A 27,228-nucleotide genomic window follows, 5' to 3' on the forward strand; every position below is an offset into this window, starting at 1 on the left:
TCGTTGAGCATTAAATCCAAACCACTTTATGTCCATAATTCATCGCGTTTTTGCTTATTTATGCCACTAGCTCCCGGCTCCGTTCTGCCCTCTGTTTACGGAAGAGAAGGAAGTAATATGCCCATATATGGGAGACAACGTCACACAAAGAGTATGGAGTCCTAAAGAGGTCAATCTTCCTAGTCACACTGTGGTCACACTAGTCTAGTATGCGATATAAGATGCTGTAGCGGAACAAAATAGATATGTACCGTTTTAGAGAGGAACATGGCCCCACTGGTTTGAGATTTGGGATATATTTGGGCCTTATTTGAAGAATTGTAAATAGTATGTGCTTTATATGAGTTATATTGTTTATTATGTTTATTTTTGCATATAGAAGAACTGTTTTAGACACACAAATGTTTGTGTAGCATTGCTGTGTGTGTAATATCAATACATATGTCATTGTTATAAGTAAATGGCATAAGTAAATGTCATGAGGGCAAAAGCGTCTGGACTTTCTTTGAAAAAATGTATGTATTTTGTCAACTGTATAAGTTATAATGATTATTTCTTCATCGTGTGACTCCCAAGACATATGAGAAGTGTTTTAGAGAGGAAAATGGCTTAGGTTTTACTGTTCTGTCTGTGATATCAATACATGTCTGTGAGATTCATGTTCCGTTTTATTTATTTGTCTTTAAGGTCCTACAACCATTTTTAACATGCAAGTGACCTCACTGCAACCCAAATCTTCTAATAACCCAGTTTGTCCTAAAAAAAATGATGTTCATATCTTGACTGTAGACCACAGGGTTGATGTTTTACATGCTTTTTTATCAAATAAATCCAGACGGACAATGAACTGTAAAAATGGACAGAAGCTGCATTGTCCAGTGATGGTGGTATAGTGGTGAGCATAGCTGCCTTCCAAGCAGTTGACATGGGTCCGATTCCCTGCCGTTGCAGTAGTTTTCATTGTGTGGTTACTTGCTTTATTTGTCAAGAAGTAACCAGAAAGGTTACTTGCCAAACCCGATTTGATAAAACATTAGATCTCTGTTATGGTACAATTAAGGGAGCATGTCAATCAATCAAGCTGCCTCCATGAGGATCCACAGAAACAGGCAGTGCACTACGATTTGCACTTTGCCTTTGTTTGGTAACTACTAATAACCAATTGAAAAGTTTATGAACATTTGTGCAAAGAGGTAAAATGCTGCTTTTCAGGTTGTCGTGGCCGAGTGGTTAAGGCGATGGATGCAGGTTTGAGTCCTGCTGTCAACGAAAGGCATTGTTTAAGAGACAACCAACATTATTTCGGCATAACCGACATTTATTTTTCTTGCTTTACAACTTTTTAGGAATATTTCAACATACTTTTAAGGAAGTGACTATGACTTTTTATGTTTTTGTCGACATACTATACTATGACTTTCATGATTTTTTTGTCATACTATACTATGACGTTTTATAAATATTTCGACATACTATAGTATGACTTTTTATGAATTTTTGACATATTATACTATGACTTTCATGATTTTTTTTGTCATACTTAACTACGACATACTATACTATAATTTTTCTTTAAAAGGGGAATTAGCTCAAATGGTAGAGCGCTTGCTTAGCATGCGAGAGGTAGCGGGATCAATGCCCGCATTCTCCAGAGGACTTTAGATTCTTCTTGTTTTGCAACAAGAACCATAAATCTGGACTTGTTACGACATACTACACTACGACTTTTTAGGACTATTTCGACATATTATACTATGACTTTTTGTGACTTTTTATGAATTTTTTGACATACTTTAGCATACTTTACTTTACGACATACTACACTACGACTTTTTAGGAATATTTATACATACTATACTATGACTTTTTATGACATTTTATGAATATTTTGACATATTATACTATGACTTTCATGATTGTTTTGACATACTATAGTATGACTTTTTATAAATATTTTGACATACTATAGTATGACTTTTTATAAATATTTTGACATACTATAGTATGACTTTTTATGAATTTTTCGACATACTATACTATGACTTTTTATGACATTTAATGAATTTTTGTCATACTATACTATGACTTTTATGAATTTTTTGACATACTACACTATGACTTTTATGATTTTTTTCAACATACCATGACTAAGGGGGAATTAGCTCAAATGGTAGAGCGCTTGCTTAGCATGTGAGAGGTAGCAGGATCAATGCCCGCATTCTCCAGAGGACTTTAGATTCTTCTTGTTTTACAACAAGAACTATAAATCTGGACTTGTTACGACATACTACACTACGACTTTTTATGTTTTTGTCGACATACTATCCTATGACTTTTATGACTTTTTTGAGATACTAAACTATGACTTTCATGATTTTTCCGTCATACTATACTATGACTTTTTATGATTTTTTGTTATACTAAACTATGACTTTTTATGACATTTTATGAATTTTTGACGTTATACTACAATTTTTTATGAATTCTTGACATACTATACTCTGACTTTTTTTGAATATTTGTCATATTATACTATGACTTTTTTTGAATATTTGTCAGATTATACTATGACTTTTATGATTTTTTGACACGTTATAATATTACTTTTATGATTTTTTGTCATACTAAACTATGACTTTCATGATTTTTTTGTCATACTATACTATGACGTTTTATAAATATTTCGACATACTATAGTATGACTTTTTATGAATTTTTCGACATACTATACTATGACTTTTTAATGACATTTAATGAATTTTTGTCATACTATACTATGACTTTTATGAATTTTTTGACATACTACACTATGACTTTTATGATTTTTTTCAACATAATATGTCTCTTTTTGAAAAGGGGGAATTAGCTCAAATGGTAGAGCGCTTGCTTAGCATGCGAGAGGTAGCGGGATCAACGCCCGCATTCTCCAGAGGACTTTAGATTCTTCTTGGTTTACAACAAGAACTATAAATCTGGACTTGTTACGACATACTACACTACGACTTTTTATGTTTTTGTCGACATACTATCCTATGACTTTTATGACTTTTTTGAGATACTAAACTATGACTTTCATGATTTTTCCGTCATACTATACTATGACTTTTTATGATTTTTTTGTTATACTAAACTATGACTTTTTATGACATTTTATGAATTTTTGTCATACTAAACTATGACTTTTATGAATTTTTGACATGTTATACTACAACTTTTTATGAATTTTTGACATACTATACTCTGACTTTTTTTGAATATTTGTCATATTATACTATGACTTTTTTTGAATATTTGTCATATTATACTATGACTTTTATGATTTTTTGACACGTTATAATATGACTTTTATGATTTTTTGTCATACTAAACTATGACTTTCATGATTTTTTTGTCATACTATACTATGACTTTTTATGAATTTTTCGACATACTATACTATGACTTTTTAATGACATTTAATGAATTTTTGTCATACTATACTATGACTTTTATGAATTTTTTGACATACTACACTATGACTTTTATGATTTTTTTCAACATACTATGACTCTTTTTGAAAAGGGGGAATTAGCTCAATTGGTAGAGCGCTTGCTTAGCATGCGAGAGGTAGCGGGATCAATGCCCGCATTCTCCAGAATACTTCAGATTCTTCTTGCTTTACAACAAGCACTATAAATCTGGACTTGTTACTTATTAATATTGTTACTTGTTAATATTTCAACATATTATACTATGACTTTTTATGTTTTTGTTGACATACTATCCTATTACTTTTATGACTTTTTTGACATACTATACTATGCCTTTTTATGATTTTTTTGTTATACTAAACTCTGACTTTTAATGACATTTTATGAATTTTTGTCATACTAAATTATGGTGTTTATGAGTTTTCTACATGTTATACTACGACTTTTTATGAATTTTTTACATACTATACTCTGACTTTTTATTACATTTTATGAATTTTTGTCATACTAAACTATGACGTTTATGAATTTTCGACATACTATACTATGACTTTTTATGAATATTTTGACGTACTATACTATGAGTTACTACGAGGCTTTGAATTTAATTAATTTGTGGATGAAAATATATTTCAAACTGAATCATTGTTTTTTTTGACACACACACACTCAAGCACACGCACACAAACAAGCACACTCACACGCACACACACTTTATGAATAAACCTCAGATAGTTCAACCTGTTTTATTAGGAAGTTGTTTTACACTCTTTCAAAGTAAAACATTCCTGCAACAAAACCTAAATAAGGTGCTCGGGTTTGAAAACTGATGCAAACAGAAAAATAAAAACAAAACTGAGTTCTTCTGTTCTCCAACAAGAAATAAGGAAGAATAAAAGGATCTGTCTCTGTCTTCACGATATCAGGTTGGCAATAATGAGCCAATCCCTTATTAAAATTTTTATCAACACCCTTCACTCTTTGCAATTTTGCTCTGACATTGTTTATTTTAGAAAATTGTAACCAGCATTAAATGAGTAGTTTTAGGTCTGTGTGAATGTGGGCCGAGTATTTACCTCGGCTGAACTTGTGAACATCTCTTTGGCATATTCCCAGTCTGATCAAGTCCAGGTGCTGGAAAATCTGTGATTCACGTTTTGAGGGAATGGGATCTGCATGTGCTTTCTTACCAGAAAGTTTCTGGAGGTCCAAATGGCATCTTTGATGGCGGCCATGGTGAGCCACTGATTTGCAAAGTTACATGCTGGTATCTGTTTCTTTGGCCTGACGGATGGACAAACGACACAAAAGCATAATACTTCTTGCCAAGACATAACAAGAAACAAAAAAAGAGGCGGGGGAGACAGAGTTAAGCCCTGAAAGAATAGAGAACTACAGACAAAAGATGTGAAATAGTGCCAAGTGTTACCAGAAGAGTTGGAAAAAAACTAGAACTTTAAAGTACAAACCTTTCTTCAAGAACTCTTTATTGTGCTCACATTGGCCCTCATTTCTGAAACGTGCATACGACCTAAAACCGGCGTAGGACGGGCGTACGCCGATTCCTACGCAAAGTTTGGCAAAGTATGTGGAGTACATAAGTCTCCACATACATTGTTTTTATTAAGATTGAAGACCAAATTTTACGAAATTTTCCCAACCATCGTGAGTACTTTCGTAGCCTCGTTGGCGCAGTAGGCAGTGCGTCAGTCTCATAATCTGAAGGTCGTGAGTTCAACCCTCACACGAGGTGTTTCAAAACAAAAAAAACAACTGATACTGGAAATACAGTGACTTTCAGGTGGTTGAATACTGGCACAAGCACATGAATGGAAGTTGTGATTCTGTGGTTATTTCTGAGATTGAGACAAGGAGAGGCATTCTTGCATTCTTTAAGAGGGTGGGGAGAAGTCTACCTCAAACGGTTGGGGGTGAGAGAAAGAGACAGACAGAGAGAGAAGAGACATGGAAAATTGTAGCAGAGGGTGTCGAGCAGGGACATGGAGGCAGCAGGTGACTCTAACCACCGATCTAAACTCCTTAACAGTAGGAGTAGGGCAGGTCACCACTACATCGTAGTGATTTGTGATTATGCAACATGTTACCCAGAGGCTTTCTCCCTCAGAAACACCAAGGCTAGACAAGTGGCCAATAGTTTACTTCAACATTTTTCAGAGTCTTAACAGCAGCTAAATAATAGAAGCAAGATGATTTTCATGGGCCGTGGACAGCGACTGAGACGACAGGACTCCCCCGGACTGTGACCAGGACCGATCAAAAAATGTCATTGGGAAGGGTGTGGGAAACAAATTGGCCAGACACAGTAAGGAAAGTTAGTTAGAGAGTAGGATACTGGAGACTTAGAGGACTAACACTAGAAGCAATGGTTTTAATCATCAAGGCAGTGATTTTACCTTTGCTTTTACTCATCAGCTCTGTTTTTATCCCACCCAGAAAATGATTTTAGACCTGGAACAAGCCATCTTTTATTTCCTGTAAAGGTCTAAGTGGGAACGAGTACAAAGAAGAGTGATGAAGAAGCCAAAGGACAAAGGAGGAAAAGGAGTGCCGGACCTGTTATTGTTTTTAGGGAGCAGATTTACAGCTATACACATAACAGCAGCCACGGCCCCATCCAGAAATCCTAAGACTGCAGCTATGGCACAGTTCTGGATGGGATCATACCTCAGAAGATTAAAGACCTTACCCTCTGATGTTAAAGTAACTGTGTCTTTAATCCTTAACCTTGAGCAAGATGATGAATGAATTAATATCAGATTATGATATTGATTTGTTTTGTTTTACTGAAACCTGGCTGGGTGATGGAGAATATGTTAGTCTAAATTAATCCAACCCTCCTAGTCATACTAATACCCCCATTCCTCGAGGCACAGGCCCAACTGATGACTTCTTATGACCTTATTCCGCTCTCCGAGGGCGCTAATCAACAAGTTTCCCTCCATTAACTTGCATGCTCTCTAGCTTGACACATTCTCACAGTTGGAGCTCTTAGAAATACCATGTGCAAACAACAAGAATAATAAAGTAAATCACAATGCGAACCTTTTCTTTACAAAATTCAAATGGATGAATGATTAATAACTTACAAGTTTTTACCGCTCTGACGATGCGTGAGCAACACATTGTGAAGAGAGTATGACCGGAAGTGTAGCGTCAAACATCATAGCGTAAAACATTTCAAAATAAAAGCAGAACCGACCACAAATAACACTAGAACTGCAATGTATTGTTAACATAAAAATATAATACTGTGTAGGAGAATAGAATTGCAATTTATCAGAGACATTTACAGATCTTACCCTTTGATCTTAAAGTACCTGGTAGGGATGAGCGAGTACAGCATTATCTGTATCTGTATCTGTACTCGGACTGGGGCCTAACCCGGAAGTGGACAGGGTTTAACCCGGAAGTGGGTTGGGTTGTCTGGAAATCGGTGGGGCTTTAACCAGTATGTTATTTTAAGCATGCAATAGATACGGGTTGAACAGAAATTGTTGTATTTATTGCTGATTAGAAAAGTATTTCCATGACAACACACTTTTTGTGTGTAGGGGAGGGGTACTGTGACTAGCCTATCACAGAATAGTATAGGGGAGGGGTGCTGTGACTAGCCTATCACAGAATAGTGTAGGGGAGGGGTGCTGTGACTAGCCTATCACAGAACGCAGACACAGTCAGCTACACGTCAGTCAGATTTTTTAACAATCCGAGCACAGATATGGACTCGTATTACTCGTATTATTCTTGTATTTGGCAAAAGTGCTTTATCCGTACCGGATACTCGTTTCTGCCGAGTATCCGGCTCATCTCTAGTGTCTAACAACTCTGTGCACTTTACCCATGTCCTGCTTTACTCAGCAGTTGAAAAGGATTTGTGCAAATTTGTATAGCACAGTGTTGTGGGATGTCGTGACCTCCTTGCATTTATGTTAATTAATGCAAAAATCAGTCTCAATTTCCAGATGGGTTGCAAGATTTGCAGTGAATATCACATTGTCTAGTGATGGTGGTGTAGTAGTGAGCATAGCTACCTTCCAAGCAGTTGGTTTATCACCACTTTTTGAGTCGTCGTGGTCGAGTGTTTAAGGCACTGGACTAGAAATCCATTGGGGTCTCCCCACGAAGGTCCAAATCCTGCCGACAATGAAAGGCATCCTTAGCGTTGGTAGCAAACCAATGACACATCACATTATAAAAAATCTCAGTTGTGCCTTCGTGAACAATATTGTATTATCCCATAGGTACTGAAAGCCTGATTTAGGGTCTTAGCCTTCCCATTTAGGGTCAGGTGTTCTCCTCCCATGCTGAACACAGCCTGAGCCAAGGCCCGCTTTCCCCTCATGAGTCACCCCAGTGGGCGCTGTAGATCACTGCCTGATAAGGCCAACAGAACCACATTATCTGCGAAGACCATAAAAGGAATTCTAAGGTGCCCAGACTTGACACACTGCTGCGCCTTGAGACGTGTTGGTCATGTCCAGGAGTTGTACTCTTTCCATCGCTTGACAATATTCCCTTTTAGGATCAAGAGTTCTTCTCCCACGCTGAACACAGGCTGAGCCAAGGGCCACTTTCCCCTCAAGAGTAGTCTGTGTGTAGTATTGTGACAGGCGGAGATACTGTCCATTATACTAACGAGGAATGGCCAAGTTTAAAATTTGGCACATCATTCGATAGGTGGCGCTATTCCAGCATTTAGGCCACATCCACTTTTGTACTTTATAGTACAAACCTTAAAGTAAACACTTGGCACTATTCCACAACTTTTGTCTATAGTTCTCTATTTTGTCAGGGCTTAACTCTGTCTAACGCAACTCTTTTTTTTGTTTCTTGTTATGTCCCGGCAAGAAATATTATTCTTTTGGGTTGTCTGTCCATCTCTACATCAGAATCAGAAATACTTTATTGATCCTCGAAAGGAAACTTTGGAAAAACAAGATCCTTCGAGCCGGACTTGAACCAACGACCTAAGGATTTCAGCTTTATGCGTCTACAGTCCTCCGCTCTACCAACTGAGCTATCGAAGGGAGTTAGCACATGCTTATGCACTTCCCATTCTTGTGAATGTGAAAACACAGGACCCCCTGGAGGGAATTTCTGACTCATCAGGGGCTGTAGCTCAGTGATAGAGCACACTTTGAGTCTCAATGCCCAGATGTATTACAAGATTTGAAGTGAACAATGCATTGCCCAGCGATGGTGGTATAGTGGTGAGCATAGCTGCCTTCCAAGCAGTTGACCTGGGTTCGATTCCCAGTCATCGCAGTAGCTTTCTTTGAGTTGTGTTAATTGCTTTTTTTTCCAAGAAGTCAGCAGAAGGTTACTTGCCCAACCTGGTTTGATAAAATCTCTTTGAGCTGCATGATTATGGCCGAAATGATAACGACAATTAGTTTGATCAATATGGAGATCACAATTAATTATCACAATTATTTGATGATTTTCTACTCCAAAGTGCTGGAAAGGAAGGTTTCACCAATCGTTGAACCTCAGGTTAACAAGGAACAATCCCAGCAAGGTGATTGACGGATGATTCCAGTTACTTCACCCAGTTCAGGCCAAATGACACAGCTGTAAGAGACCACATTGGTTGGCTTCCAGCTATGTAATATATGCACAACATAGTAGTGGGATTTGAACCCACGCCTCCAGAGAGCGGAGAGTGGAGCCTTAATCCAGCGCCTTAGACCACTCGGCCACACTACCTGCACTTCGTGTTAGACACAGGGACCGTAACCAACGGTATGCTTGTTAATGTTATGGAAAAAAAACCTTTGCAAGTAAAAAGCCAATACTTTATTAAAAACTGCTAATATATTATTTAAAAAAATTATCACACTTTTTCATTTTTCGCTGGCATTGTTGATTATTAGAATATTGTAACCAGCATTAAGTGAGTACGTTTAGGTCTGTGTGAATATGGGCTGAGCATTTACCTGGGCTGAATTTGTGAACATCTTCTTTTGCATATTTACTGTAAAGAGCCATTACTCCTCCAACTGCCAACTATTGTTCTAGAGACAATAGGATATACAGTTTTAGATTGCAAGGTAACTGTCCAAGACCAAAGACTACACGGAAATACCTCAAGTGAACAAAACAGCCAAAATTCGCAGCATATAAAACCACTCTTTAAAATATGTTCATGTACCATTCAAAAACAAAAGTACAATCATAAAACACATACTACTTAGATACTGCAGCCATCCTGATCACAGGCACGGGGGGGGGGGTCTGCATGGGCTTTCTTACCAGCAAGTTTCTGGAGGTTCAAATGGCATCTTTGTTGTTAACAAAGCTTAGCCACTGTGTGAGCCACAAAGTGTATAGCTGTAAATCTGCTCCCTAAAAACAATAACAGGTCTGGCACTCCTTAGGCTTCTTTGTTAGCTACAAACGTCCCTGGGTGGACTTGAACCACCATCCTTTCGGTTAACAGCCAACTGCGCTGACCTATTGCGCCACAGAGACTGCGCCTGTCTGATGTTTTCTGAGCAGGAGCTCGATCTTTAAGCCACAAGCATTTGCTTTATGGCTTTTTGAGGTTGCGCTGCACATTTATGCTTATCAGGCTATTTCCCTGTTCCCCAGAAATTGGGGAAGCTGACTCATGCGGAAATGTAGAAGCTGGACGTGCATTGTACTGTTCTTACATGTCAATTGGATTCTGACTTTAAATTCAAACATTTGGCATCCAAGAAAATTCTGGAACTGATGATGTATCAGTCATTTTGCTGGTGGTTTCTTGGTCACAGCAACAAGATTGATCATTGACATACAGTTGCACGCCCCGTATCACAAAACTGTTGGGTGGGGCCTTGTGTATTTGCTTGTATTACATCAAGTGACCTGCATACCAACCACCATCAGAGATGGCAAAAGTACTCACTGCCCATACTCAAGTAGAAGTACAGATAATTGTGTTAACAAATACTCTGGTAAAAGTAGAAGTACTGATTTAACTTCTTTACTCAAGTAAAAGTAACAAAGTACAGGCTTAGCAATTTACTTAAAAAGAGTGAGAAGACTCGCCCCAATGGTGCTATTAAAAACCTCCTTCACGATTCTGGCGGGGACAACGTCTAAGGGACAGTTGGCAGGTTTCATGTGTTGTACAACCTCAACACAGGCTTAAATTCCTCAAACACAGCTGAGTGTGTAGGAGAAGCAGATAATAATACCTTAAAATTAGCACTGGTTATTTCCCAGATAGATGCTACTTTGTCAATAAAATAACCAAGACATTTCTCACATGTACTAATTGACACATCTGTGGGAGCAGAGGTGCATGGATTTATGACGGAGTTAATAGTATTAAATAACAATCTAGGTTCGTGGCAATTGCTAGCTATGACAGAAGAGAGATGCTGCATCTTCACCACCTTCACAGCATTCTGGTATGTGATAGACTGTCCCTTAATACATCCAGTGTCACATGTAGATTGTCTTTCCATCTTTGTTCAGCTTGTCTGCAGTGTTGCCTAAGGGCCCTTGTGGTGTCATTTAGCCAGGGGTCTGCCTTAGGTTTAACAGCTTTAATCTGATAAGGGGCAATAGAGTCAGAGTATACAGTGCTCATCCTGAATGGGCCAGCATAGTGCATCAGAACTGCTTGTTGATGGTCTATTAGCTTTGGAACCCCCCTTTCCCCACAGCTTTCAATTGTCAGATATGGGTGGGGGAGTGGGCACTGTGTCCAACCCTTTCTGTGTAAAAAAAACAGCTAAAGAAGTCTCTTGGATGAGAGACAAAACTTCTGCGGAGAACCTTTTACCAAGTCCAGTTGCCCTTGGCCTAGTTGTGAACTTTTGGGGTAATAGCATGGATCAGGAACCAAAACGGACACATCTGGACTCAATGTGGACATTGTACGGAAATATTTGACACATTTAGACCACAAAGACAGTTATCAGTTTATTTCCCATCTGGCAGGTATATCTGTGGACTCAGTTGGACATTTTGAAGATAATTGCACAATGTTGATCCAATTGTCAGGTCTATTTCCCATCTGGCAGGGACATTTCTGGATTCAGGTGGACATTGTTGACAGAAACATTAGTGGATATTGATTCCCACCATAGGATTTGGCCTGTATTGCACATTGCCTTCACATCCCGCGCAATGTATTGCCTTTGTCAAGCACATTGCCACCCTGGTGACTTTCTTCCATGTCTCCATGAACGCCCATATATTTGGACTGACAGTTGAGAAACCTTCCCTTGTCAACTATGACATGGATGACTGAGAACCTACTATATCACGACATCTTTAATTTACTATATTAAATTATAATTTTTGAGACAGGTCCTACTGCATTTGTTGGATCAGTCAGGATGGCCGAGCGGTCCAAGGCGCTGCGTTCAGGTCGCTGTCTCCACTGGAGGCGTGGATTCAAATCCCACTTCTGACAGCTACTGTTTTTCTGAGACATGATATTTCCAATGATATTGGGAATAAAGAACTTAGCAGTTCTTTGTAATTAAGAGGACATGAATGTGCACAAGAAACGCAATTGTAAGTGCAGCATTTTGTGAGCATCTTTATTGTCAACAGATGTAAAGTTACCATGTGTTTGTACATAGCAGACATATCTACTGCTGTATTCACTGTCTGTGGCAAGTCCTTCAAAACCTGTTCTTGACTTGCTTTTTTTCCACATCCTCTGGATGCTTAGCTAACTAAATGACTTAAGTTAGCCAATAATTGTTGCTTTTTCATCCTTGTTGTGATTGTTGTGTGCCTTCAATAGCACACATGTGGATATCATGAAAGAAACTGCCTAGCATACCCCTGCAACACTTCTAAAGGTTCCATGGTGTAATGGACCTTGGAGTAGAGTTTACCAAGGAGCCTGCGCATAGTGATACTCCTGTAATGGGCAGATGCCATTCTTCTTGAAGAGGGGAGCAACCACCCTGGTCTGCCACTCCTTAGGCACTGCCACAGACCTCCACGCAATGTTAAAGAGGTATGTCAACCAAGACAGCCTCTCCTTACAATATTTCTTAACGAATTTAATCAATCCCTGGGGCTTTCCCACTGTTGAGTTCTTTAAACAGTAAAACTAAGGGTATTTTTACTACTGTAAAACTAAGTTACAGTAAGGGTATTATACTGTAAAAAAACATGTGCAGTTATGATACTGTAATCAGGAAGTTACAGCACGTTGCCAGTAAGTTAACGCAAATATACAATAAAAAGTCTAACAGTGTTCAGACAAACATCATTGACTTTCTTTCTTGTAAAAAACACAACTTCCTGGACTTTCTTTACAATATAGTCTGTACATGTCCCTTGCTTCCAAATTCCCATTTTTCATGGGCTGAATCTCAACTAGCACTGACTCTGCAGAGAGAGCCAATCAGAGCTGATCAGCAACAGCTGTGCTACCTGCATGATGGTTTTTACCTGGCATGTAGCACAGGAACCAGTTTCTCTTGGTGACTGGAGTGATGGCAGCTGTTTGGGTCTTTGTTGTTTGTGTGCTGACTGTTTGGATTAACAAAGGTTGTTACATTTCTTCTGTTTGAAGCTTGTATTCAAATATGTAGTGGAGTATAGCGAATGTAAAGAGTAGGGTAAATTACTCAATTACTGAAATGAAATTTAGCAAGTTCATGATATGTGGCGTCAAACAGCAGAAACATTTGATTAACCGCAGTTGCATTGTCCTCAGGCTTGAGTTTGCCAGTTGGCGGCACAAATGAAAGACATGATGATGCGCTGCAGAGGAGAATGATTAGAGGTAAGAACATTAGTGACAGAATCTTTATAGAGCTACTTACGGATACTAACTGAATTTATTTTGAACTGCAGATGTGTCTCCCAATGATATCTCCATGAAGAGGGCCTTTGCACTTCTCCAGTCAATGGAGTCCATGTTGATCCAAGCTGCTAAAAAAGGTGAGCAGGTTCTATGAAACCATATTGGGAAAATGCTGCAAATGTGTTTTACAGCTGAGGTTCTTTGTGGCACAATGTAGTAAATTAAGGTTAAGTTGTCTGGCTTTTGGAACGGGGATTCCAACCCATGTTTAATTTAAGCTATTTTGACCATACAATGTGGGTATAAAGCTGGCTTCTCAAATTATTCAGACATTTATATAGTCAGTCAGCCAACTTAAGCTAAGGTGGCTCTGTAGAGATTGTGTAATTTCCCAAACCAAGTAAATGCAGCACATGAACACAACTGCTGTGCTAACTTAATCTCAATACAGATTCTGTAATGATGTAAACAAACGCCACTGGCCTAATTACCAATTAAATGTTTTGGAGGTATCAAGTCTTAAAAGGAAGTCTTAATACTTTACTTTTTAATCAAAAACAAAGAAGCCTTAATGGTAAATTATTTACAGTATTAATGTCAAGGGTAGTTGGGAATTAACGATTTCTACGTATTTTTCAGCACAACTGGAAACCAATGAAGTAGAAGCTGAGGCAGCTATTCAAAAACTTGCAGATGTTCAATTGCCCCTGAACGGACCCAAACCGCTGGCTGCCAACCAGACGCTGGGCGACCAGGCTGCCAACCAGACGCTGGGCGACCAGGCTGCCAACCAGACGCTGGGCGACCAGGCTGCCAACCAGACGCTGGGCGACCAGGCTGCCAACCAGACGCTGGGCGACCAGGCTGCCAACCAGACGCTGGGCGACCAGGCTGCCAACCAGACGCTGGGCGACCAGGCTGCCAACCAGACGCTGGGCGACCAGGCTGCCAACCAGACGCTGGGCGACCAGGCTGCCAACCAGACGCTGGGCGACCAGGCTGCCAACCAGACGCTGGGCGACCAGGCTGCCAACCAGACGCTGGGCGACCAGGCTGCCAACCAGACGCTGGGCGACCAGGCTGCCAACCAGACGCTGGGCGACCAGGCTGCCAACCAGACGCTGGGCGACCAGGCTGCCAACCAGACGCTGGGCGACCAGGCTGCCAACCTGACGCTGGGCGACCAGGCTGCCAACCTGACGCTGGGCGACCAGGCCGCCAACCTGACGCTTGTTACCTTGTCAACCTGATGAGCCTTTGACATGTTTCTGCATGTACCTACTTATATCTGTGGTGATATTAAACTGAACTGATTTTACCATACTTCTCTGATAAATTGTAAGCTATGAATGATTTAATCTGCCAGGAAGCACAACGGTTTCTTTTTGCCATTACTTTATGCATGCCTCCAAACTAAAACAATTGCACAAAAAGGTGATCACTTAGGGATCAACACTTCAAATTTTACATGGTAAGTTTCTTTATCAGAAATGAATTTCTATTAACCAAAATAATGGGTTTAAAATTTTATTATTGATGAAATTTATGAATTTTAGGGTTTTAAAATACATAGTGTTTGGTTTTCCTAGGTCAATTTTTGACCTGTTGGTCCAATGGAACACTATTGTGCTTTATAGCAGATGAGCACATGTAAAGACCCACTAAAACACCTGCACACATACACGGGCCCCCACAAACACACAATAATACAAACAGCAGCTGCAAACTACCTCATGTAATGGTAACATTGTGCTTTCCAACACATGGAAATGCACACAGTACCAGAGACCTGCAAAAGATCACATTGTGCTCTCCTAAATAAACCTGCGCACACACACCTGGGGAAATGGTTATATATTGTACTTTTCAACAGATGGAGACATCAGTTCCAGATTATTTTTTTTTGTCTTTTTTTTTGCGATTATTGCAGTCCAAAATGCCAGATTTTTGCGGGAGCTTTTGTAAAGCTTTGTCTTGCAATAAAAGTTGCAATGTCTTTGTTTTTTTAAATGTTTAAAAATAACTGGAGGAAAATAAAATTACTCTAGGCTAAATGTTTGTACTAATCTTCTAGAAAAAGGCTTAGGATGCTGCAAATGTGTAATATGAAACTGGCTGGAGGATTTAAGACTATTTGTTGAATTAATCGAATTTGAACATGTGTCTGTGGCTTGTTTATCTTTACATTGTTAATTCCTCACCTGGCCTCGGACACATTCCTATGGTTTGATAAAGTATTTGACTTTGACGCATCACTGCACTTATTATGATTGTAGCTGTTCTCAGTTTAGGTCATCCTGTACGATACGTCTCCAGTTTTTCCTGCATCCCCCATGTGTGTCATACTGAGACAAAGACTGGCACGTGGGACTGCTTGGATTAGTTGAAGTCAGGGGAGACTCTGGTTATTGGTCAAATTTACGGAAAAGTTGCAGTGATTGGTCAAAATTGGGGGTCGCACCAAAGTCACGGTGATTGGTTGAATTTGTGTGAATTGTACAATTACGACATTGCGAAATGCTGGAGGGACTGACACACACAGTTGTGTGTTCAGAATAATAGTGAATAAAACAGTGAATAATTATCAAAATCATCCTTAGAATAGCTTTTAATTCCATAACATAAATACACTGGGAACGCTGCACATTCAATTCCAAATCACACTTACGTTATGACCTTAATAGTGTATGTGTGTGTGAGTGAGACTGTGTGTGTGTTTGTCTGTGTGCGTGTGTGTGTGTGTGTCTTTGTGAGAATGTATGTGTGTATATATGTTTCTGTGTGTGTGTACGTGAGAATGTATGTGGGTGTGATTGTGTGTGTGTGAGTGAGAGTGTGTGAGTGTGTGTAACATGGTCGCCAGGAAGTCCTCCTGGTGTTCTAACACTGTCGAGATAAGCCTCTTTAAACCATATTATTCTGCTTTTTAAATACAAAATTTAAAAAATACAATGTTCAGTGCAAATCTTGTAACACAGACTGAAAATAAAGGATAAGAGATACATTTGTGGTGACTTCCAGTACCTATGAGATAACACAACATTGTTCATGGAGGTACATCTGCAATTTGATAGTCTGTGATGTGTCATTGGATTGCTACCACTCTTAAAGCCTGCCTTTTGCTGTCAGAAGGATTTCAACCTGCGCGGGGAGCCCCCCAATGGATTTCTAGTCCATCACCTTAGCCACTCGGCCACAATAATCTGAAAAGCAGTGCCATACCTGTTTGGACAAATGTTCATAAACTTTTCAATTGGTTAGTAGTAGTTACCAGACACGGGCAAAATGGAAATTGTAGTGCACTGTCTGTGTCTGTGGATCCATGTAGAGTCAGCTTAATTGATATGCTCCCTTTTTGGTTGGATAAAACACAACAATAAACAGTTAAAAAATAAAAACAGATAAAACACAAGAATAAACAGTTAAAAAATAAAAACAGATAAAACACAAGAATAAAAAGTTACAGGGCAGTATACAAAATTAAACATTAAAGAAATGAATAACCATTTAAAGAAAGGCAACATCAAGAAGAATGGTCTTCAGCCTTGATTTAAAAGTTATTGAAGATGAAAGCATAGCCAAGTCTTTCCAAATCCTGTTGACACATACGTCCTTTAACCCTTGATATTTTCTTAAGGTGATGATAGGCTGACTTTGTAATTGTCTTAATGTGGCTGTTAAAATTTAAGTCAACGACTTCACCAAGATTTCTGGCTTTGCAATCTCTGCAAAAAAATTTACTTTTGGAAATTGATCTTAATGCCTTAATATAATAAAAAGGAAAAAGAAAAAGACAACGTTTAAGGACACCAACTGTCTTGTCCAGCGATGGTGATATAGTGGTGAGCATAGCTGCCTTCCAAGCAGCTGACCTGGGTTCGATTCCCAGCCATCGCAGTAGTTTTCATTGTGTGGTTACTTGCTTTATTTGTCAAGAAGTAACCAGAAAGGTTACTTGCCCAACCCGATTTGATCAAATATTAGACATTTGTGCAAACAGGTATGAGTATTGTTTTCAGGTTGTTGTGGCCGAGTGGTTAAGGCGATGGACTAGAAATCCATTGGGGTCTCCCACGCAGGTTCAAATCCTGCCAATGACGAAAGGTTTTTTCCAGAATAATGGCAAACCAATGACACATCACAGTAACCCTAATTTCACTTGTGCCTTCATGGACATTGTTGTGTTACTTCATAGGTACTGGAAGCCAACTTTCTCCACCATTTCTTATCTGTCTGTGTTTCAAGATTTGCAGTGAGCGTTGTATTGTCCAGCAGAAAGGGAACAGGTGTGGGAACTTTTTGACTATGATTTATATCGTAGCAGTGCAATCATTTTGCCCAGGTTTAATTTCCAGCTACCGTAGTTGCATTTACAGGTTTTAAAGCCATCAACAACACATTTCAATTTCCTTGCGAGAGTCATCCCAAAAGGATTAATAAAGATTAGTCTGAGTCGATCTCAGAAAAAAGTCAAAAGAATTCCAAAATCTTCAGGGGATGTAGCTCAGTGGTAGAGCTCATGCTTTACATGTATGAGGACCTGGCATCTCCAGCAGGTATTATGGTAGAGTCTTTAAAAGAGCTGCAACAGATATTACCTCCTGTGGTAATCTGACTGGTAGACAGCACAACAAGCACTTTAAACGTACATGTTTTACAGTTTCTATTTACAGTATTTATCACCTGTAGTGTAGTATATTTACTGTATTACACTCCAGTTTTTATGGGTGTTACAGCAGGAATAAAAGTGTATGAGCACTGTCTTTATTTATGGATGAAATAATCTCAACATGACATTAAGTTTACTCTTCAGCAGGTGGAGAGACATTTCACTTCAGACACTTGGAAATATACTGCTGATACAAAACACAGAATTAGCAGAGGATGGTTTCGATCCATCGACCTCTGGTTATGGGCCCAGCACGCTTCCGCTGCGCCACTCTGCTCTGCTAGCACCAACTAGGGCTGGAAATGTGTGATCGACATTTTGAGGGGAGTTTGGGAATCTGTGGCAACCAAGGTTCCAACATTTTACGGCTTGTAAAGTTACACATTTGGTAGACCTTGCAACTATCTTTTATTTGAGCTCCCTGATTACTCACACATTGATCATTCACATGTAAGACTTGTGATTGGCTGGTGTTTTAAAAAAAGGGCATTGTGAGTACAGATATAAACATCAGTAAGGAGTCAACCAAGTTGCCTCTTATCATTTTAGTTTGGACACCCAGTGAGGCTTACAATGTAAAGAGAGGAGCCTGGTCGGGCTAGAACTCTCCTCTGCTGGATCGGGCTGTACTGCACCGCCTAATGAAAATATACACCCTTGACATATGGATACTCCTAATATTAATATATAGGCTTATATTGCAATCTCGTCAACCTACATGTAGGTGTACCTATATTTAAATAAACACACAGTAGCAAAGCTTATGCAGCGTTTTTTAATTTTACCTGTGTTTTTTTCTGTGAGGGACAACTCTGTCCGGCTTATTTATGTAGCATGGAAGCTAGCGTTAGCTAACTAGCAGCCAGCCTGCTTCCAAACAAATACTTTTTAATTATCTCAACACTTTTTAACAGTCAAACTGAAACACTGGCGGTGAGCTCCAGGTCCTGCAGCTGCAGACGGACATGGATAGCTTCAGACCCGCTCACCACTAGTGTTGTTGGAATAGCAAGCTAGCGTTAGCAAACTAACCCCGCTTATAAATAAATACATTTTAATTATCCTAACACTTTAAACAGTCAAACTGAAACACTGGCGGTGAGCTCCAGGTCTTGCAGCCACGGACGGACCGCCATCAATGGGTATAATGCGTGCCTTTTAAATTACATTTTTATTTTTTTTAAGCGGGCTTGTTGGTTAGTTTGCTAACGCTAGCTTGCTATTCCCCCAACACTGGCGGTGGGCTCATGGGGGGTTGCGCCGCTGCTATCGGGTCTGGAGCTTTCCATGTCCCGCTGGAGATCAGATCCCGTTGAGGTCGGCAGCGGAGATTTCTAGCGATGTTTCCCCGCTGGCCGAGCCCCACTGACGGCGGATCGTCTGCAGCACCTGGAGCTCAGCGCCAGTGTTTCAGTTTAACTGTTAAAAAGTGTTGAGCTAATTAAAAGGTATTTACAGTATTTAGAAGCGGGCTGGATGCTAGTAAGCTTATGCTAGCTTTCATGCTACATAAATAAGCCGGACAGAGTTGTCCCTCATCTGGGGATAAAAACCCTGCTGGCCCCTCCCCCCCATCCTGTTGGCTCAGAGCTCCACAGACTAAGTCCACAGGTACAACTTAGTTTTGCACCAAATGTATCGCAAGAAGTGTTGCAAAAGTCGAGAGGTGCAGACTCGCCGCTGTGGAAAAGTGACTGAAGTGAAAAAAAAAATGAAATAAAGTACAAGTACAGAATTTTTTCTACAAGCTCTCAAATCATATTCTCTAAGTGCTCACATCACATCTACGCGCTCTCACATTTGCACCATATTTACCTTCATATTCTTTGTTGAACTTTATTGCTTTACAAACACCAAAGCAAGTAAGCGCTGTGACTAACATTACTCTTCTGAAGTGATTTTGGAGAGGGACATCAGGTAGAAATACGCTGGTTGACTAGCATGACACCATTGTATTCATATAGTAATCAATCCAGGTTAACGTGAATGACAGTGACTGCATGTTGCTTCCTCTAAATTTCAGGTTGTGGTCGACTAGCGAGGCCAGCTCGTCAGTTTGATAAACTGACCAGACCTGCATGCCTCTTGTTTCTTTGGGCTAGTTGTATTAGCTTTAGCCTGGCTGGTAGCAGCTTTCTGCTTGTTTCTTTAAGCTAACTATTTTAGCTTTAGACCGGCTGGTAGCAGCTTTCTGCTTGTTTCTTTAAGCTAACTATTTAGCTTTAGACCGGCTGGTAGCAGCTTTCTGCTTGTTTCTTTAAGCTAACTATTTTAGCTTTAGCCTGGCTGGTAGCAGCTTTCTGCTTGTTTCTTTAAGCTAACTATTTTAGCTTTAGCCTGGCTGGTAGCAGCTTTCTGCTTGTTTCTTTAAGCTAACTATATTAGCTTTAGCCTGACTGGTAGCAGCTTTCTGCGGTGGGAATGGCCGGGAGACGTTGTGATTTGTTGCATTAATCAGGGGTTTAGTTTGTATTTGAGGAGAACATAAAACCCCAACTACTGTAGCGTCACTCACTACCATCAAATACTATGACATCACTGTGTCAGAGGCAGCTGTTGCCAACGGTAGGCTACTTTTCTACACACGGAGAGCCTCACTTCCCATACCAACCCCGTCGGACTAACGTCACATCCACACGTTGCCCACATGGCTACCTGTCTTAAAGGGGAACGGTCGGATGGTAATAATCATGTAAAGGAGAAACGGTGAAAGGTTACTTTTCTATCAAGCAGCAAAAAAGTATTAACGTCAACATCGTAACGTCCTGCAATGTGACTTTCGCGCATGCGCACATCGCGATGTCGATGCTTAAACACAATATTGTTCAGCCCTAACTGACGGTATACTTCAGTAAGCTAGTTTGCCACTTTTATCTTGGGTAATGCCACATGTAAGTATATCTTAGTTTATTTAGATACCCAACATAGGTTATACTACGTACACTGTATAACAATACATTACGTGTTTCTTTATTTCATCTTACATTTTTGCTAGCCTGTTGTGTAGTTATATTGTTTTTACAATTATCTTTGTTTAATATCTGTGACTCATTACTATCTAAGTAACTGGTCATTGTGTTTTCTCCCAGTTTCACCCTTTGTTACTCAAATAAACGTGTTACAAGGATCCCGGTCGCCAGTGCTTGATGGTGGAAGGTGTTTAGCTGCTGGTCAGATTGCACAGCGTTACGTGCGTGAAGGACAAGACATATTTCATGGTAAGTATTTCCAGGTAATCTCTGCACCTCTAATCTCTGCACCTCTGTTATTCTAATATTACCATGTAATAAAATTGAAACAGGCAGTTTTGCATTTTCCACCACTGATTATGGTTGTTTGACAGTAACTACCAGAAGCATTTCCAGTAATCACTACACCTCTGTTTTGTAATATTACCACGTAATAAATAAACAGGCAGTTTTGCATTTTGCACCACTGCCTTCTAATCTCTAACCATGCGCCATTTCTTGCCTAAAACAATATAACCAACAATATGTTAAATTAAATTTGATAGATGTAACTCTCTGATGGTCTAATGGCTAGGATTTGGTGCCCTCACCGCCGCGGCCGGGGTTCAATTCCCGGTCAGGGAATGGTCAGGACTTGACAGATACAGATTTAAAAGAGCAAGTTTTTGGTTGATTTGTCAAATTCTTCCTCATTAGTTTAACGTTTTAAAGAGTACCATTTCCTTTAAATCAGACCCCGACAGTGGATGTATCCTTTTGTCATCATTGATGGGTCATAAACACTTCATCTGCCTCCATCTCAATAACAATTCTTTTCATTTTTTCAAGCAGTAACTAACCCCTAACCAACATTTTTAACTGAAAACCAATGTATGTGAGTGTCAAGTAATGTTATTGTTGGATTCAGGTCCAAATTTTGACATTTTAGCGCAATGCAAAGGTGCATAACAGATTTTTTTTCTACATACCTGGAGCGATGCAAAGCAGGGGTGGCCAACTAGTCAAGGAACAGCAAGAGACTTGGTATTTAAGACTACAAACTGACTAGTGACAGATGTGTAATCTGTCATGTCCTGCCTTCTGAAGCTCTAGCCAGGCGCCATTCCTCGCCTAAACAATATGAGTCATTCCAGTAAGTGAAAAGAAAACTCACATCTACAAAGATAACTTTGATAGATGTGACTCCTGGTGGTCTAGTGGCTAGGATTCGCCGCTCTCACCGCCGCGGCCCGGGTTCGATTCCGGTCAGGGAATGGTCAGGACTTGAGAGACTCAGGTGTGATGTTTGAAAGAATAAGTTCTGAACTTGATTTTGATTTGTCAAATTCTTCCTCATTAGTTTAAATGAACTGACAACATCAGTTATATGACTTACAGTTCTCAAAGACTCACACTATCTCAACTGGTTATCCTTTAGACAGCTAGTCTCTTTTTCTTTTCTCACTTTTGTCTCTATCTGGCCTAAGTATTTGCTTGTATTACATCAAGTGACCTGCATACCAATGACCGTAAAGATTAATATGTACAGTACATGGTTTTCAGAACTGTACCTTCAGATAAAGGTAAGGCCACTTGGGTTATCTTTGGGCTGCTCTATGTTTACCTGCAGAATGATAAACCCTAGAGTTGGCTTACTCCAGGTTATTTAAGCATCTAACGTCCCTGGGTGGACTTGAACCACCATCCTTTCGGTTAACAGCCGACTGCGCTGACCTATTGCGCCACAGAGACTGCTCCTGTCTGCGTGTTTTGAGCGGGAGCTCGATCTTTAAGCCACAAGCATTCGCTTTATGGCTTTTTGAGGTTGCGCTGCACATGTATGCTTATCAGGCTATTTTCCTGTTACTCAGAAATTGGGAAGCTGACTCATTTGGAAATGTAGAAGCTGGACGTGCATGTATTGTTCTTAAATGTCACTTGATTCTGACTTTGAATTCAAATATTTGGCATCCAAGACAATTTGGGAACTGATGATGTATCAGTCAACATGCTGGTGGTTTCTTGGTCACAGCAACAAACTTGATCATTGACATACAGTTACACGCCACGTATCACAAAACTGTTGGGTGAGCCTTATGTATTTGCTTGGATTACATCAAGTGACCTGCATACCAGAATCAGAATCAGAATCAGAATCAGAATCAGAGTCAGCTTTATTCGCCAGGTATGAGGACACATACGAGGAATTTTTCTTTGGAGCATTGTTGCTCACACTGTGCTTACACACAAAACACAAACAACCGAAACAAAAAAATGTACACACTAGTCTATACACACAATATATACATACTCTAAACAGAACAATACAGAGGCCGTCAGAGATGGCAAAAGTACTCACTGCCCGTGCTCAAGTAGAAGTACAGATAATTGTGTTAACAAATACTCTGGTAAAAGTAGAAGTACTGATTTAACTTCATTACTTATGTTGTTTTTACACTTTTGTTTTGTACAGACTTAACAACTTTTAAGGCTATTGTCACCGTTTTGACAGAGCCCTGCTTCCAGTCTCTATGCTAAGCTAAACTTGCTGCTGGCTGTAGCCCTTATTTTATCATTATCATTACTTTAATTCTGGTAAGTACACCATGTTTGGTGCAGCCCAAGTTAACTTTAGCATTGTATATTAATATTGTCCCATCTCAAAATAAAGTTTTCCAATGGGTATTTGTTCCAGTATGGGAATGTAGGCCATCACTTTGTGCCAGAGTCTCGGCCAGAACATCGGCATGAGGTGGAACAACGTACGCAACTCTGCAGGTAAAGATAACATGAAACCTTGATAATGCAGGGGGGCGATAGAGAGATCTAATAAACCGGCGCTTAACTGAATAAATGATCCAAGCAAGATCAATGTGGAAGGATTGAGAGGAGGAGGGATGTTTTTGAGGGGGGGTGTTGGAGAGAGAGTTGGGTGTTGGATCCGTGTCCATCAGTTCTCTTCTGTCATTAGACTCTTCTATTGGGTGACAAGTCACCTGTGTCCAAGAAGGAGGGGGCGGGGTTAGAACATTGCTGCCACTGAACACTGGGCTCTGACTAATGTTGAAGAGCCATTATGCCTATTATTTAACGTCAGGACAAGAGCTCAGTGCACACACTATAGGCTCTCCATACCTCTGTCACTAGGTGCCAGTTCTATGGAAAGTCTATTCTTCTTTGCTGATCATAACTCTCGCTGCAGCATGTGAAGTGTTATATCTTGGGTTGTAAATGCCAATTAACACATTATTTTTTTCCTTTACTGTCCTTTCTTTGAGTCACCTTTTCCCACTCATCTATGCTCTTCTTCCTCCTTGTCTTCATTACAGGGGACTGCAGGTGCCCAGATGCTTAGCTGGGCTGCATCATGGAAGACACAGGGTAAAAATTCACATCATAGCACACTGATGTGAACAACAAAAAACACAACAGACCTGTAAAATTAATCTCTTCTCTGTTTGTTGACAAAATTAAACAGCAAGTCTGTTTCTTGTCGCTGCAATTTGTTCTGTTCATTTTGCTTAATTAATTCAATTCAATTCAATTTTCAATTCAATTTTATTTATAGTATCAATTCATAACAAGAGTTATCTCAAGACACTTTACAGATAGACCACACTCCAGAATTTACAAGGACCCAAAAGTTCTAATAGTTTCCTCCAGAGCAAGCAACAGTGCGACAGTGGCGAGGAAAACTTCCTTTTAGGCAGAAACCTCGGTCAGACCCAGGCTCTTGGTAGGCGGTGTCTGACGGGCCGGTTGGGGTTAGAATGAAGAGTGGCAATAACAAAAATAGAAAAATTAGTAGTTTGTAGAAGTTCTTGTAGTAGTTCATGGCATAGCAGGACGCTGTGCGGCATTACAAGGCACAGCAGGACGTAGCAGGACGTAGGCAAGGCAAGGCAAGGCAGCTTTATTTCTATAGCACATTTCAGCAACAGGCAATTCAAAGTGCTTTACACAAAATCATTAAAACAGATAAAACACAATACAAACAGTTAAAAGTCATAAGCATTAAAAATCAATAAGACACATGATAGACAGTTAAAAACAAAATAGAAACATTAGGACACATAAAACACAAGAATAAAAGTTACAGTGCAGCATAAGAAAGAAATTAGCATTAATTTAAAGAAAGGCAGCATAAAAAAGGAAGGTCTTCAGCCTTGATTTAAAAGAACTGAGAGTAGCAGCGGATCTACAGGTTTCTGGGAGTTTATTCCAGATAGGAGGAGCATAGAAACTGAAAGCTGCTTCACCCTGTTTAGTTCTGATTCTGGGGACAGAAAGTAGACCTGTCCCAGATGACCTGAGAGGTCTGGGGGGGTCATAGTGTAGTAGCAGATCAGAAATGTATTTTGGACCTAAACCGTTAAGGGATTTATAAACTAGCAAGAGTACTTTGAAATCAATTCTTTGAGACACAGGAAGCCAGTGTAAAGACTTCAGAACTGGAGTGATGTGATCCAGTCTCTTGGTCTTAGTGAGGACTCGAGCAGCAGCGTTCTGAATCAGCTGCAGCTGTCTGATTGATTTTTTAGGGAGACCTGTAAAGACCCCGTACAGTAGTCAAGTCTACTGAAGATGAAAGCATGGACCAGTTTTTCCAAGTCCTGTTGACACATAAGTCCTTTAACCTTGATATGTTCTTTAGGTGATAGTAGGCTGACTTTGTAATTGTCTTAATGTGGCTGTTAAAGTTCAGGTCTGAGTCCATGACTACACCAAGATTTCTGGCTTTGTCTGTTGTTTTTAACATTGTTGTTTGAAGCTGAGCGCAGACTTTAATCGTTCCTCTTTTTTTCCAAAACAAATACCTCAGTTTTCCTTCATTTAATTTCAGAAAGTTCTGGCACATCCAGTCGTTAATTTGTTTGATGCAGTTAGTCAGTTTTTGTATTTGACTATAGTCCCCTGGCGATAAGGTTATGTAAAATTTGTGTGTCATCCGCATAACTATGGTAACTTATTTGTTTTTCTCCATAATCTGAGCCAGTGGAAGCATGTAGATGTTAAACAGAAGAGGCCCCAGAATGGAGCCTTGCGGAACTCCGCACGTCATATTTGTACGCTCAGATGCATAATTACCTATTGACACAAAGTAATCCCTATTTTTTAGGTAGGATTCAAACAGTTTAGTACTAAGCCAGAAAGTCCTACCCAGTTTTCAATCGTCTAGTAATATGTCATGGTCGACCGTGTCAAATGCAGAACTGAGATCAAGTAATACTAAGATTGAAATTTTGCCATTATCTGTTAAGGTGGATGTCATTAAAGACTTTGACAAGAGCCGTTTCAGTGCTGTGGTGTGGTCGGAAACCCGACTGAAAGGTATCAAAACTGTTGCTTAGTGACAAGAAATGGTTGAGTTGTTAAAGACTACTTTTTCAATGATTTTACTTAAAACGGAAGGTTTGATATTGGCCTATAGTTGCTCATTAGTGACTTGTCTAGGTTGTTCTTTTTAAAAGTGGCTTGATTACTGCAGTTTCAGGCCTGTGGAAAGATACCTGAAAGAAGAGACGTGTTCACAATCTGTAGAAGATCAGAAGCCAAACAAGTTGAAACACTTTTGAAAACACCCGTTGGTAGAATATCAAGGCAACAGGAGGAGGATTTCAGATGTTGTATAATGTCCTCCAGGTTTTCATGGTTGATTATATGAAATTCTGTCATATGGAAATTGTTTTGCTTGAACACTGTGACAACACATGACTGTACTTGATATGGAGGCACTGACTGTTTGTCTAATCTTCAGAATTTTGTCTTTGAAGAAGGATGCAAAGTCATTGCAGGCTTTGGTAGATAAAAGTTCAGATGCTACTGGCTGGAGGGTTGTTAACCTATCAACAGTAGAAAACAAAGCAACAGGGACGGGGTGAGTATTATTGTTTCTAGAGATAATATCAGAGAAGAAGGACCTCTTGCATTCCTCAGTTCCATATAAATGCGAAGTCTCTCTTATAGGTGTTATAAGGACCAGGAGATTTGTTTTTCGCCACCTTCGTTCAGCTTTTCGACACTCTCTTTTTTCTGTTCTCACAGTGGGACATTTCTCCATGGAGACCTTTTCTTACAGAGAAACTTTGACCTTAGTGGGAGCAATAGCATCAAGAACATTTGTAATTTTACAGTTGAAATTATCTACAAGCTCAGTCACTGATACCAGAGAGGGGGGGTGTGGAGAAAAAAGTGAATAAGGTTTCCTGGTGTTTTCAGTGATATACCGTTTTCTGATTATCTTTGTTTGGACACTTTTGGCACAGAGATAGTGCCGTTAAAGAAAACACAGGAATGATCAGACAGAGCAACGTCAGTCACCAAAACCTTGGAAATGTTCAGACCCTTGGAGAC

General features: G+C 39.7%; 7 non-coding genes across 7 annotated transcripts; 5 read left to right on the forward strand and 2 right to left on the reverse strand.

Annotated features, from left to right (window-relative positions):
- The first annotated feature begins 1,578 nt into the window (after positions 1–1,578).
- trnaa-agc (transfer RNA alanine (anticodon AGC)) lies at positions 1,579–1,651 on the forward strand. The gene has a single exon. It is a non-coding gene; the product is annotated as a tRNA-Ala (tRNA).
- Positions 1,652–3,561: 1,910 nt separating this feature from the next.
- Positions 3,562–3,634, forward strand: trnaa-agc (transfer RNA alanine (anticodon AGC)). Its single transcript has one exon. It is a non-coding gene; the product is annotated as a tRNA-Ala (tRNA).
- A 4,796-nt stretch (positions 3,635–8,430) lies between these two features.
- Positions 8,431–8,518, reverse strand: trnay-gua (transfer RNA tyrosine (anticodon GUA)). Its single transcript is given in 2 exon segments — positions 8,431–8,466; positions 8,482–8,518. It is a non-coding gene; the product is annotated as a tRNA-Tyr (tRNA).
- Positions 8,519–8,684: 166 nt separating this feature from the next.
- On the forward strand, positions 8,685–8,756 carry trnag-ucc (transfer RNA glycine (anticodon UCC)). Its single transcript has one exon. It is a non-coding gene; the product is annotated as a tRNA-Gly (tRNA).
- An 8,326-nt stretch (positions 8,757–17,082) lies between these two features.
- Positions 17,083–17,154, forward strand: trnag-ucc (transfer RNA glycine (anticodon UCC)). Its single transcript has one exon. It is a non-coding gene; the product is annotated as a tRNA-Gly (tRNA).
- Positions 17,155–17,276: 122 nt separating this feature from the next.
- trnas-aga (transfer RNA serine (anticodon AGA)) lies at positions 17,277–17,357 on the forward strand. The gene has a single exon. It is a non-coding gene; the product is annotated as a tRNA-Ser (tRNA).
- Positions 17,358–22,552: 5,195 nt separating this feature from the next.
- trnan-guu (transfer RNA asparagine (anticodon GUU)) lies at positions 22,553–22,626 on the reverse strand. Its single transcript has one exon. It is a non-coding gene; the product is annotated as a tRNA-Asn (tRNA).
- Between the last annotated feature and the right edge of the window lie 4,602 nt (positions 22,627–27,228).

Source organism: Etheostoma spectabile, unplaced genomic scaffold (genome assembly GCF_008692095.1).
Source record: "Etheostoma spectabile isolate EspeVRDwgs_2016 unplaced genomic scaffold, UIUC_Espe_1.0 scaffold00018566, whole genome shotgun sequence".
Taxonomy (NCBI): domain Eukaryota; kingdom Metazoa; phylum Chordata; class Actinopteri; order Perciformes; family Percidae; genus Etheostoma; species Etheostoma spectabile.